General features: G+C 42.0%; 1 protein-coding gene across 5 annotated transcripts in view; it reads left to right on the plus strand.

Moving 5' to 3' along the window:
• Positions 1-14,769, plus strand: part of DISP1 (dispatched RND transporter family member 1) — a 335,526-nt gene that overhangs the window by 78,406 nt on the left and 242,351 nt on the right. For 4 of the 5 annotated variants that reach the window (XM_033936937.1, XM_033936939.1, XM_033936936.1 and 1 more), the window contains exon 4: positions 9,565-9,653. The exons of the other annotated variant lie outside the window; for it this stretch is intronic. The gene's annotated coding sequence lies outside the window, so the exon portion shown is untranslated. The remainder of the gene's footprint in view (positions 1-9,564; positions 9,654-14,769) is intronic. 5 annotated transcript variants of the gene reach the window in all.

Raw genomic sequence — 14,769 nt, forward strand, 5'->3', positions numbered from 1 at the left:
TCCTTCAAGAGATTCAACCTCTAGAACTGTATGTAATATGCCAGATGAGGTTTTAACCATCTTACCAAATGCTGGAGTAATTTTATAACTGTGCACTGGCAAAAAAAGCATTCATATACTTTCCTTTTTATAGACTTTGCTGATTTCTCAAAAGGAAAGTATATACTATACTTTAAAAATTCCTCCTAAAGAGCTGGTTGCTTTCCTTTACATATGCTTGTGGGATGAACAGATTTTCTGGGTTAATTTTAAAAACTGAAGCAAAAAAGTGAAAGCCCTTAGGAATGCATCTGCTCACTGAAAAAGAAAAAAGGGATATATAGAATTTGATTTTGCCTATCAGGTAAAAGTAATTATATAGAAACCAATTTTTTCATTATATTTTTTAAATGAAAAGATCTATGGTATAAGAATATGAGCTAGTTAAATGAGAAACTTATCTCATACAGGTTCACAGCCTTTTATGACAGTTATAATGTGATTTCTTTTCTTCTATCACTATTGATCAAGATACATCCATTAATATTCAAAACAATATATTTATGGTCGGTATCATATTAGCTGCACAGATGCAGTTATAATCCAGGAAGGTGGGGACCAAATTGCCAAAAGGAGGTGATATCAATTTAGATGTGTTAATTATTCCATTTCTAATACAGTATATGCTGTACTCTATTTATCTAATGCAGTCTTGTCTAATCTTTTTCTATCGGGGTCCACATTTTATATTTTGTAACATTCAGAGGGCGAAAACACGCACCATTATATTTTGCAATACAACAGTGTGTCGTCCCCTCCCAACTGTTTTTTTTCTCTTTCTGTGTCTCATCTACCTGCACCATTCATCCAGTCTACTTGTTCTCATGTACCTCCCCAGGTTTTACCCAGTCTTTTTCCTCTTACCTGGCTTTTGTTGCTTCCTGCTTCTCCAGCATGACTCGGCTCTCTGCCAGTCTGAGCTGCATGGTGCTAGAATTTCACGTTGGTCTCAAGGTTTCAACTCTCACGAGACTTGAAACTGTGAGGTCAATTCAAACTTATGGCACAGCTTGGCTCAAACTAGCAGAGGTGGGAAACAGTGGCGTAGTAAGGGGACGGATCGCCCTGGGTGCCATCTAGGTGGAGAGTGCCAGCACCTCTCATTCTCTCTGCTTTCCCCTTCTCCACTGTGCCTCTTGAAATGTTCGCTGGTGCAAGCAGCATCTTCCACTTGCTGCTCGTGCCGGCCTTAGCTCCCTTCTGACATCACTTCCCAGGACGTGACGTCAGAAGCTACCCAAAGCTGCTGCAAGCAGCAAGTGGAAGATGCTGCTTGTACCAGCGAATATTTCAAGAGTTTAGCATAAGGCACCCAAGCGGCAGGGAAGAGTGTGGGGAGCTGGGTGATGTCACATGCCACCGCTCTGGGTGCCAACCTTCCTCGCTACACCACTGACGGGGAAGCAGGATTCTTGCCATAGGTGCCAGCTCTGTATGTGCTAGGGCCTCCCCTCTTCCCCCAATAGTCTTACCAGCACTGCCCAGACATCAGACTTGAAATCTTCCCAATGTAGACCTGGAGGGGAAAGCAGGAAGAAAAGCAGTTTCTCTGTAGCTACTACTCCTTCCTCTCTCTGAAGTCTATTGGTCAGACATTCTTTAGCTAGCCAATAAGCTGCAAAGGCAATAGGATCAGTAGCTTAGGAGACACCATTGGTCAGACATTAGCTAGCCACTAGGCCGCAGAGAAAAGCAGGATGGAAGGATGATATCTCCTAAGCTACTGGTCCTGCTTTTGTTGGCTGACTAAGGAATATCTGACCAATGGACTAATAGCAGGGAACAGAGAAGAGCTGCAGTATAGGTCAGACAGGCTTCCTTCCTTAGGTGTACCATAGAGAAGAGCTGAGGGAGGCTCTAGGAAAGGAATGAATAAGCAAAGAGTAACACAGGCACTGAGCTAGAAGTGATGGATTGTGAGGGGAAGAGAGGCTGAGGGAAGACATATGGACTTTGAAAGGGAGAACAGAGTTGAAGTGAATGCAAGCTGAAGGGGGCATGAACTGTGATACGCAGATAGGATGAGGTATAGGCGGAAGGAAAAACAAGATGAAGACTGGGAGAGGAACTGTGTGGTTCAATGAGCAGGGTGCTGAGAAAAAGATTCTGAGAAGAGAGAGTATCAGGTTGGAGGGATATAAGTGGCAGGAGAGATGAAACTAGGAAGAAAAAAAATCAACAAGAAAAGATCATTTTCAAATTTTTGAAGGTGTGGTTTGATCCGTCAGCTGCTCCCCTCAACTGAGAGAGCCCAAGAATCACTGAGTAGGAATGTATTATATTGCTAATTGAGGTGGATCAGTTTTAGGTATATGCTGTTTTTCTTCCATCCTTGAAGTCACAGAAATAAATAAGATATTTCATTAGAAGGATGGGAAAATGGAACTGGAAATCTCCCTTTTAAAACTTACTTTTTCTTGGCAACTCTGGTATTGAGAAGGACTATAGTCAGGGAGTGAACTTAAGGAGAATGGAGAGAGTACTGTTCCAATTCCTTACAAAAATTAAAAATATTATTCCCTATTATATCCACCAGGAGTTAGAAATGAGCACTGGGTTATGTGAGCCTCAAAAAGTAGCACAGCAGCAACAGCAGTCGGAAGAGGTATCGGGAGATCATTGTAAAGTTGGAGAGAGGGGGGGGAGAAGGGACGTATTGTCTCTCACTCTGGGTTTCTTGTTTTGGCTCCCTGGCATTCCTCATGTTTAATTGCTAAATCCTTGTTCTTGTCATTTAATAAAACTGCAGCCATCTCCCAAATCTTATCTCAGCTCCCTGAGTTGGATGGTTTTTCCTTGGCCACTGGAGCAATATCATGTAGGTAGCCCAAACATAGTGGCTTAGTATGAGTGCATATTGTTATGCCCTGGGCTGCAGGAATATGTTTTCCCACTCAACATGTAATCTCTGAGGTTTCAAACTGTGATCCTTGCTGGGCTTCCAGAGCTCAGGATGAGCATGTGGCAAGAAATCAAATGTAGATTCTAGAAGCAGAGAGTGGTCATTGGCCTAGAATCTGTGAGAGCTAAGTATACATCATTTGCTCTAATAAGTTGTTTGAATATTAAGAGTTTCGCGATTTGCAATATTCATTAGCACTGTCACTCATTTGCGATGATTGGGTGGTGGGTCTGGCTATAGCAGGGGTAGGGAACTCTGGTCCTCGAGAGCCGTATTCCAGTTGGGTTTTCAGGATTTCCCCAATGAATATGTATTGAAAGCAAATAGATCTCATTCATATTCATTGGGGAAATCCTGAAAACCTGACTGGAATACGGCTCTCGAGGACTGGAGTTCCCTACCCCTGGGCTGTAGGGACTTCGGTCCTTACCAAGATTACACATCTCTGAGCGTATGTTATAGCTTTAGTTAAAGATTTTGTGACTACACAATACTTGAAAACAGAGATCTTTGTATTTTGCTAGAAAAAGAAGATTGCCAAGGTAGGAAGTCTTTTCCTGAGAGTTTCAAACTTGGGTTGGAAAGAACAAAAATGCAAGGTGATACGTTTGGCTTGCAGAAACCCAAGCAAGTGATACCAGTGTACAAAAAGGACCCAGGGTGATCATATCTCTCTACACCAGATCTCGCGATCCAAGATACAAAACCCACAGGCTCAAGAATAACATGCCTATTTGCTAGAAAGGAGGTTATCAAGGCAAGAACCTAATCTTTCCATTTCTTTACAGAAAGGGTAGTGGATGTGTGAAATAGGTGATGGAGATAAGGACAGTCTTTGAATCCATGAAAGCATGGGACAAACACAGTGGATGTTAGAGAGAGAGAAGGGGATTGTAGATATGATCACTTGGTGTGGATGGGTTGTATCAGCCATTGTGTTGTATGTTTCTAGGTAACATCTCAAAATATGTTTTATAACTGTGCATTTCTATTCTAATCAATGTTGGCTATGCACCAGTTACTTAGGGCTCCTTTTACGAAGCTGCATTAGCGGCTTTATCGCACGCACCTTTTTAGTGCATGCTAACTCCTATGCTAGCCGAAAAACTACTGCCTGCTCAAGCGGCTATTGCGGCTGGAAAATTAGCGCACGCTATTACGCACGTTAAACCGCTAAAGCGGCTTCGTAAAAGGAGCCCTTAATGTACTTAACAGATTGTCTAGAATCCAGCCTTCAAACTGTGTACAGTGCTAAAAAGAAAATAACTATGTGGCTAAAACAGTTGAGATACCAGCATTTATTCAATATGCTGTCATCTCCGACTATGTAAGGTAAAACATTTAAGAGCCATTGTAAGCAACGAAAAATCAAATGACAGTGTCACCAAAACCTTGAACTACATTGAATAGGTTTTAGTGGAACTTGGTGCTGTGTGTGTGATCAGAAGCAAATGTTTTATTTTGAGAACAATGAGAGCTATTATTTTGTAGTTCAGACTATATCTAAAAAAGGGATCTTGCATAAAACATATCTTGACTATACATTTTTTTGTTTAAGATCTCTTTTTGCACTTCAAAGCCTGCTTTCTCTTCTTTGTAAGACTTTCCTAGGATTATGGTACAAACATAACAAACAGAATAAAAGACACCTAAACAAAACCTATAATAATAAAATCATGTTTGCTTTGTCACACAGGAAATATGGTAGGCATCATCTTTAAATCTGTGTAGACAAGGCTGTTGCCAGCCAGCTCAGCTGGATAATTGTTTACTTTGAGTTATGTTCATATATGTCGGTTTTCTTTCTCCCTAAACAGATGTGACTCAGGAGATAATTATTTTGTTTAATTGTATGCATTAACCTTGACTTAATTCTGTACACTTAAATCAAATACAAGTAAAGGTAATTCAAAAGATTGAATAATTATTTCAACCTGTGCAAACATGATAAAGGAATTTTATCTTATTCATAGAAAGGTTGACTTTTTTTTAGTTTTAGCTGTTAGATTATTTCATTTAGCTACATATTATTGTCTTTCAATGTCTTAGCTTATCCTAGAGCAGACATGGGCAAACTACAGCCCGCGGGCCATATCCGGCCCATTCAGTGTTTTAATCTGCCCATGGCGGTTTACTTTCCTCCCTCCCTCCCTTCCATGAAGCCTTGGCTGGAGCTGGTTGGAGGTAGCAGAAGAACCAGCAGATTGAAAACTGGGCAGATTTGCGCTGCTGCTGCCTTACCATTGCGCACAAGGAGCGAACAACCAGGGAGAGGCAAGTGTGTGGACAAGCTGATGCAACCCATGGACCCAGCCGAAAACTGCAGTTGGGGGCCCTGGAGCTATGGAGCACAAAGGACCCGCTGCCCGTTTCTGTTGCTGGTGTTGGAAGGGCCTGAGTCGGAGGCAGAGAGCCTGGAGAACACCAGCTGCTCGGAGGAAGATCTGAACAACCTGGAGCCACTGGGGGGAGCCCGACCGCAGCTGCCCGAGACATTGCAGCTCCCAGCACCGGCACGACTTGGTCTGTCGCTGCACAACCCTCACTCCACGTCCCTATCAGTCACGGTGACCGTAACTGATAGGGACATGGAGCAAGAGTTGTGCAGCAGCAGACCAAGTCATGCGGGTGCTGGGAGCTGCTGCAGGAACGGTTCCCTGAAGATCCGCCTCATCCACCTTTTTCGCACACAACATACGGCTGGTGGCTTGGCTGCCTCAGTTGGCTGCCTGACTGATGTATCTAGGTTCCGCGATTTGGGGCAGGAATCACAAAGGGTGCTGGAGGGGAGGGCTGGAGGAGAGGAACAGACACTGAAGGGAACGGGGGAAGAGAGATTGGGGAGAAGATGCTGCTGAAGGGAATTGGGGAAGAAAGAGAGGGGAGAAGACGCTGCTGAAGAGAACTGGGAAAGAGAGAGTGGGGAGAAGGCGCTGCTGAAGAGAGAGAGGAGAGAAGACGCTACTGAAGGGAACTGGGGAAGAGAGAGTGAGGAGAAGACGCTGCTGAAGAGAACTGGGGAAGAGAGAGTGGGGAGAAGGCGTTGCTGAAGAGAGAGAGGAGAGAAGACGCTGCTGAAGGGAACTGGGGAAGAGAGAGAGGAGAGAAGACGCTGAAGGGAAATGGGGAAGAGAGAGATGCCAGATTATGGGGGGAGTGGAGGGAAGAAGATGGGCACCAGACCAGTGGGATTGGGGTGGAGGGAGAGGCACAGTAACAGAGCATATGGAAGAGGCAGAGAGAAGGCAGACAGTGGGTGGAAAGAATTGAATGAGGAGAAGATGAGGAAAGCAGAAACCAGACAACAAAGGTAGAAAAAAAAATTCTATTTCTATTTTTTTTGCTTTACGATAAAGTAGTATATTAGTTGTGTTGATAAACATTTATAAACAAAGTTCTGCCGGCTGAACATCTCTTTCTCTAGTTCAGCAGCCAGAACTTTGATTTATGAAATGACAATTGTACAGAATATTGTTTCTTTTTATACTTTAATAAAATAAGTTCAGTATAAAACTATTTGAGGTTTGTGTGGATGGGATCAGATTGTTTGCGGGGACGGGATGGGGAAGGGGACTGAGCTCATGGGAATGGGATGGAACGGGTCCAGCCCCTCTGTCAAATTTAAGAACCTATTGTGGCACATGAGTCAAAAAGTTTGCCCAGCCCTGTCCTAGAGATTGAAAGCCGATTTTGATGCAGTATTTTGGCACAGGTGATGTAAGTTTGGAAACCATTGGGGAGATAGATTGGTATATGCATGTCCTCCTTGGTATGCAAATCTATCTCATGCATATTCATTATGGATATCCAGAAAACCATGTAGGACTTGGTATACCTCGAGGACTGGGTTGAGAAGGCCTGCTATAGGGAACCTCTAGGACAGTGTTTCTCAACTCAGTCCTGGAGTACCCCCTTGCCAGTCAGGTTTTCAGGATATCCACAATGAATATGCATAAATTTGATTTGCATACACTGTCTCCATTATATGCAAATTTCTTTCATGCATATTCATTGTGGATATCCTGAAAACCTGACTGGCAAAAGGGTACTCCAGGACCAAGTTGAGGATGTCATAGCTGTTAACAAGTATTCTATAAAACTGTTCTGGTGAATGAACAAGTGGATAAAGATGAGCCGGTTGATATTGTATATTAGGATTTTCGAAAGGCATTTGACAAAGCACCTCATGAATTCTGAGGAAATTAGAAAGTCATGAGATAGGAGGTAATGTCCTATTTTATTTATTGAAAATTATTTATAGCCCACCCATCTACAAATCTGGGTGGGGAACAATAGAAACATACAAAATCTGCCAGTGACAAAAAAACAAAGTACAATAGTAAAACACATAAAAAAAAAATCATAAAACATCTAAACATCTTTGCACAGTCATAAAATATATCTTCAAAAAGACAGTTCAAAGCTAGTACAACCCGCAGCCTAACACAAAAAGGCAGAATCTCATGCATACACACAGCTGGTACCAAAAGTGCGTTCAAATAACAGTCTTTACTTCTTTTCTAAATTGGATTAAGAACTGGTTGAAAACAGAGAGTAGGTTTAAATAGTCAAAATTCTTAATGGAAAAGGGTAAATAGTGGAGTTCTCCAATAATATATGCAGGAATAAGAAAGAACCAATTATACAACTAATACCGTTAATGGTGGAAAGAAGATTTTTCATATTTCAAAGCTGATTTGCAGATTTGAATTTACACGAGAAAAAATAACTGATACTGTAAAACAGGGGGCAAGCCATTTTTTAGATAAATTAGTGATAGGAAGAAGTTCAAAAATGACATTGTGAGACTCAAAGGTGAAAGGGAGAAATATGTAGAAGCTGATAAAGATAAGGTTGAATTACTTAACAAATATTTCCATTCTGTGCTCACAGATGAAGTGCTGAGAGCCAGGAGTCTGTATGGCCTGCCTTGTCAGTTTTCAATGTTCCTGCTTTCTCCCTTGGATAAATTTATAGTCCATAACTGAAGTTTTTCTCATGTCAGTTGGAACTACATGTTATCATATATGACTAATAAAGCAATGAGTTTATTGAGTTCCCAAGCTCCATTTGTGTTAGTTACACACAGCAGGGTGGTTCATTGGGTCATCTATGTTGTTAGTTCTTGCTAATTATTCTTTTTCAAGAATTACAGAGCTTAACACAAATGTGCTATTGTTTCAGAGAAGTTCCCATTCTGCTTTCTTCTGTTATAGTGGATATTGATTGCTTTGGTTCAAACTGAAGAGTGCACTACACATGAAGGAGGAGGAGCTGAAAGATGTGATTGACATCCATTTGCAACAGTTCGCAACTAGAGGATATTCGCCTAGATTACAGACTCCTATGTGTATTAACAGAAAGAAGATTATCCAGGTAAAAACCTAATCTTCCATTGTATCTTGTAAGGCTCAGTTCACCATATATTATGTAGGAAGTACTGTGGAGAAAAGGAGCGTTCTCCAAAAATGTATGTGCAAACACTTTTGGGATTTTTGGTCACAAGGCAGTATTTGAATTTTTAGAGGAGAGGTATAACATGGATGTTCTTAGCCACTTGCAGTTTTGTAAACTAAAGCATAGGCAAATAAAGTATACAAACAGACTGACTTCAGTCTGTTTGTATACATTGTGCCATTTTTCTGACTTCCTTCTCATAAATTTTGATCTCTGGTTTTCTAAAGTAGGCAAATAAAGTGTCTACCCCAGTTATGTTAGAGCTGTTTTTCTCAGTGAGTGCTTCATTGCAAATTGCTGTGTTCTTAGACCTAATCAGGTATATCATAGAAAAGAGAGTTCATTACCTGTGGTTCAGGTCCAGACCCCACATGGGGTCTGTTCTCGGCACCTTTGCAGCAGCAAAAGACACCAACAGGAACTGTTTCCTGAGAATGTGTAGTCAAATGGGCCTTTCAGGCCTTTCTATTTCTTACAAAAATACCCCCCCCAAAAGGAACTAGTCAGGTACTTAAAAGACACAATATTACAGGTAGGGTATTCCCTGGGACATTACTAACAATCTGATTTCCCGGCCTCCATGCTTCAAAACTGAAATCAATTTAAATGAAGGAGCATCCTCAGCGTGAGTTTGAAAGCTCTTAAGAGTTGCTCAAAAAAGCAGAGCTGGCAAACAGCAGAGCAGACAATGCTACTCCAGCCAGCTACACACCATCATTTGGGTGCTTCTATGTGCTTAATACGTACAAGTCATAGGCATGTCATGAGCCAATGAGTGTGGGAATTAAAAGCATGTAGGGCAAAGAGATCTGTGTCCTGTTAAGTTGCATTCAGAACTTCCTCCTCTTGAACACTCTTCTTTGCATTCTCATCGCTGCCACTGGGGCTCTTCAGTGCTTCGATAAGTTTTTTCTTTTTAATAAATTAACTCTCTCCCATATCCACACTGCCTGCTCCATTAAGGATGCTGTGCCACACAACATTTTTGAAAACGTAAGATTGCCTTTGGCCTGAAAAGATTGGAGTACACTGATGTACAGAATCTGTAGTAAAGGGGAGTTCTGGAATTCACATTCCTCCTCCTCAAGAACATTAAATGATAGCTTAGCAGAATAAAATTAAACCTGGAAAGGCAACTATTAATGCCTGTCACTTTATTTAAACAGGTTTGGATGCAGGTTATTCTTCACTTCTCTCCATAATGTGGAACCCGTAAGTCGTATTGATTTGGTATTACCTCAGAACAACCTGAGCGGTAAGTGCAGACATACATCCAACTAACACATCTGCACTATTGAACAGTATGCCAGTTAAATAAAATAAATTTGCACCATAGTTTTGTTTCCTAATTACAGTGGTGCCTCACACAACGAACTTAATCCGTTCCAGGAGCAAGTTTGTTATGTGAAACGTTCGTTGTGTGAAACGCGTTTTCCCATAAGAATACCTGTAAAACAAAATAATTCGTTCTGCAGCCCTACATTTCCCTCCCTCCACCTCACCTCACATGCAGAGCCTGCCAGCCTTCTCCCTCACCCAGCCGCACGATCTCAAAAAGCTGTGCACGCGCAGCTGCTGGAGTTGATCAATGTTCTCTCTCCTGCAACTTCCGGTTTCCGGTTGCGTCAGAGGAGAAGATTGAACAACAGAGCATGCGCGCATGTGCTGCTCTTTTGAAAGTGTGTGGCTGGCCGAAAAAGAAAGCCGGAAAACTCGGTTTTTAAGGTAAGGTGGAGGGAGATGATGGAACACTGCATTCAGACAGGAGGGTGCTGCTGTTCCCGGCTCACATTAGAAAGCGGCGAGAGTAGTTCCGCCCCCCCCCGGGCCCCTCGGGCGACTTCGTTGTGTGAAACGAAGTTCGTTATAGGGAGCAAGACAAAAAGTTTGTTATGCGCAGCGTTCGCTGTACGAGGCGTCCGTTATACGAGGCACCACTGTACTTCCTTTCACATTGTGAAAACCATCCTCCACAGTCTAATTAATCGTAAGGCACTCAATGAAGTTACATGGGAATACCTTTGAAACAAATATTTTTTAACTGAGCAAATAGTTAAGTTCTGGAACTCATTGCCAGAGGATGTGGTAACAGTGGTTAGCATATCTGGGTTTAAAAAAGGTTTGGACAAGTTCATGGAGGAAAAGTCCTTAGTCTGCTATTGATATAGAGAGGGGAGAAGCCACCGCTTGACCTGGAATTGGTAGCATGGAATATTGCTATTATTTGAGTTTCTGCCAGGTACTTGTGAGCTGGAATGGCTACTGTTGGAAACAGAATACTGCACCAGATGAATCATTGGTATGATCCAATATGATGATACTTATGTTCATTTGCCAGCATGCATTTGTTTTAGTGCACCTTAAAAACTGTAGGGCACTCTAAATTGATATAACACGCATTAACCTATAAATTAACGTGCATTAAGAGGTTATAATGTATTAAATCTTTTATTGAAATAGAGATTAGAATGATCTGAAAATTGGTAGAAAAGACCAAATCAATTGAAAATGTTTGCTGTATGCGTATCCTTGTTACATGGTATGGGTTTAAAAAAAATCTGTTTATTGGCAAACAAAATGCATCATAAAGTATACCACCTGAACCACAGGTAAAAACATAGGAAATACTCCAAAGATATACAAAATCAAACAGCAAAAAAACAGCAAACACTAAACACAGCCAAGAAAGAAAAGCAACTATATTGTCTGCATTATGTACAGTACAGTAATATGAACCATATGCTAACAAAGAGACACATCCTGAATGTCATGGCATTTCATCATTTTATTCCCACAACAAAACAAAACACACAAGACCCCCCCCACCCCCAGTCTCCATCCCACACCACTTCATCACCCCCCTACCCCTATCCCTGTGTTCTAGAGTGCAGAGATAGGATTGTCGACCACAGAGCACTGTAAACTGTGGGCCTCCCACTGTGGGAGAAACACTCCAGCTCCCACTCAGCCATCTGGAGCATGAGGCTTTGCCAATGTGTCAGAGAGGGTGGATGTTCCCCCACCCAGTGCTGATTGACTTCTTTGCCAGGATCACTGCCAACAAAATAAAATGAGTGTGATAATCAGTAAGCCCCTGGGCAACTAAATCTCCCAGTGAGCCCAGCAGTAGCACCTTATATAACCACTTGAGCCAGAAATGTCGAAGCTTAGGGCATTTAACAAAATGATGAATGAGGGTGCCCAGAGCACTCTTACAGCGGTTGCAGAGGTCATCCTCTCAAAGTCCCATCTCTTTGCCCCTACACTTAGTGATGTAGGCTTGATGCAGCACCTTAAATTGAATTTTATGAAGTCCCACATTGGGAGTGATGCGAAAGGCTTGGATAAAACCATCAGACAACTCCTCCCCCATGAGAAATTCTCCCTAACAGGGAAGCCTAGGAAGTGACCAGTTGACTGAAGGAGGGCGATGGCCAATATTCCCTACCCAAGGCATACCAAGTAGCCAGTCTGTTTTGGGAAACAGTCATGTGCAAGAAAAATTGGTCCAGCTGAGGTTATATGGTGTTCTATTTGTACACTGTGCTTCACTTGTAAGCTGTTATGACGGCAAGAGAAACTCTCCCATCTTTCTACTGCTAGTAAGACAGCTAATGTAGAGTTCTGTTGCAGAATTGTGCAGTTTTGATTTTGAACTGTTGCCTCATGTGGTGATTTTGTGATTCCTCCCTTTAGCAATTTAAATTTAAATATAATGATTTGGAAGCACCACTGATGCTCTCTTCTTATTTTATTTTTAAGCCAGTCTCCATTTGCCCATAGTAGCCTCTTTGGTGCCATGTTAGAATTCCTTTTCTGGCACAGAAAACTTAAGATATAATTTTAAACTTTGTTTGAACCTTACAAAAAGGTGTGGATGATTTTGATTTATAGCAGAAATGTAAAATCCTAGCACCGATGATTTAATTGTGACTTTTAAGGTCCTGTACAGCTACAGCAAATGAGAGAAGAATAATATTGTGGTGAATGTGATTTTGAGAGAGCTTCCTGTTTCACTACTAAGCCTTTTCTGCACCTGAGGCATCACTTAAGTGACTGCTATGTGAGCATCAACAAATTCTTTCCTCTTAGAACTTTGGAAAATGTCAAACAAACTTTTCTGATCCAAAAATCTATGATAAACTCTTTTATTCTTGCTTTTCAAACGTTTTGTGTTTTGACTAGAGCAAGTAAGATGGATCTGAATTGTGTTAACTCTTTCGCTGTGCTTTAGGGGTCTCCATGAGGTCCTGGTTAGATTTAATTAGACACTTATTATACTGCTTGTACCCTATTATTGCATTTTGAAATGGTGTATAGCATATTAAATAAAACCAAATAACTACAATAAAATATATACAGTGAAAAGTAAAATTAATAAAACTCCTACTAACTAAAAAAATGTAAATCAAAAAGTAAAACTTAAAAAGCATCTCATAGTAAGAAAAACATCTAATCTAGTCTAATCTGCAATTTGTGGATCGCTCTATACCTAAAGAGGATCAAGGTGGTTTATACTATTAGGAACCCATGAAGATCATGGGGATAGTACAGAGAACATTGGTAACAGAAGAACAAAAATGACTCTTGTGGGAATTATTTGTAACCCGCTTATAAACAGCACTGCAATAATTTAAATTTGGAGAGAACTATTGCTGGTAGAATAGTCTTTAACTCAATATGCTGATTCACATAGTAATTTGATGGATGTAACTGTAAGGGGGGCAGGTGCCCTGGGTGCAGGGTGATCCATCAAACAATTATTTACTCTTTTCTCTCCCCTTTTCTCTCAGTACATGCACACTCTTATCTAAGGAAATAGGTACTCTCTAGGTGGGGAGGGGATTTCCCTTCATGTCCCCGACAAAGAGGTCGCTTCAAAAAACTTTCAGATAAATATGGTGAGCTCCAATTCTCTTTACCGAGTCTGCATGCAGAACAATTACTGCTTTTAGTCAGTCTTTATGTTTTGAGGTTATAATAAACAGTATTACTCCACATTCTTCCTTTTATCTGTGTCTTTGATCTCTTTCAATGTCTTCTGGGGTAAAGGGTTTTCTTTGTACCAGAGGAAACCTAAATCAACTCAGTCTCTCCTTTCTGGGATTCACTTCCACACAGGGACAGAAATTTCACTCATCCCCAGTGGAATCTAACGCATAACTACTAAGATCCATTCCATCCCCACTCATACCCATAGGAGTATTATTTACTTGTTCACAGCTCTCTGTTTCCTCCTAACCCCGGAAGTCTACAGTGGTTTTGTTGGATGCTACTTACTATTCAACCAATGAGTGTTCCAAGCCTCAGTCTGATATTCTAGCTGCCTCTCTAGGCATTCCAAGCATTATTCTGGTGCTCCAATTGCCTCTCTCAGTGTATTCCAAGCCTACCACTAACCTGGAAGCCCATCCTCTTTCATGTCCCGCTCCTCCCTGGCAATTTCCTATTTCTCTGTGCGGCAGAGGGGGGCCTTCCAGGTTAGCAGCAGGCAGCGTGTGAGAATTGCTGCTGGCCTGCTGCTGATCCATCGAAGAGAGTACCACAGGAACCCAACCTGTTTTCTCCATGGCAGCGCTTTCAAAGGTGCAGGTAGACACAAGCGTGCAGCCCATCTGGTGGAAACTTGGACAAAAGGGGAAAATCATCAAAATCACCGGTCAGTTGCCTGAAAAGGATGACATGTAGTAACCCTAATCTATCTCCTCTTTACTGTGGCTTGGTATAGTCCATAATATAGAAGTATATTATCCTAAATTTTAAAAAGAAGATCAAATCAATTCTGTTAACACTAAAGTGGAGCCTAGAATAACTCCCCAATTTTTGCTTTGGTGGACAAACACGTTTTACTCCACCCACTATAAACAACTTGTATGCCAACCGGCTCTTACATTACCCCAGGTACAAAAATTCAGGTTGTGAGCCCACGTGCTCCTCTCTCTCCCTTCCTCCATTCTGTGCCCCAAGTACGTGCCTCCCTCCAGTGGGTGTTTACCTTCTCACCGGCTCCCTCCTCCTTCCAGCCGCAGTCATTTCTCTGCACAAAGCTGCTGGCAGCGGCTCCTATGTACGTTCCAAGGCTGAGTGGAAGTCTTCCCTCTGATGTCGGTGGAAGCTCCTCCCACTTAACAAGGAAGGCTTCCAGCTCAGCTGCAGGACGTGCATAGGAACCGCTGCCTGCGGCTTTGTGCAGAGAAACAACTGCAGCTGGAAGGGGGAGGGAGCTGGCCAGAAGGTAAACGCCCGCTGGAGGGAGACATGTACTTGGGGCACAGAATGGAGGGAGAGAGAGAGAAGGGTGTGTTGGAACTCGGGAGAGGGGTGCGTTTGACTCAGGAGAGAGAGGGAGAGGGGCGCGTTTGACTCGGGAG

This window comes from Geotrypetes seraphini, chromosome 3 (assembly GCF_902459505.1).
Source record: "Geotrypetes seraphini chromosome 3, aGeoSer1.1, whole genome shotgun sequence".
Classification (NCBI taxonomy): domain Eukaryota; kingdom Metazoa; phylum Chordata; class Amphibia; order Gymnophiona; family Dermophiidae; genus Geotrypetes; species Geotrypetes seraphini.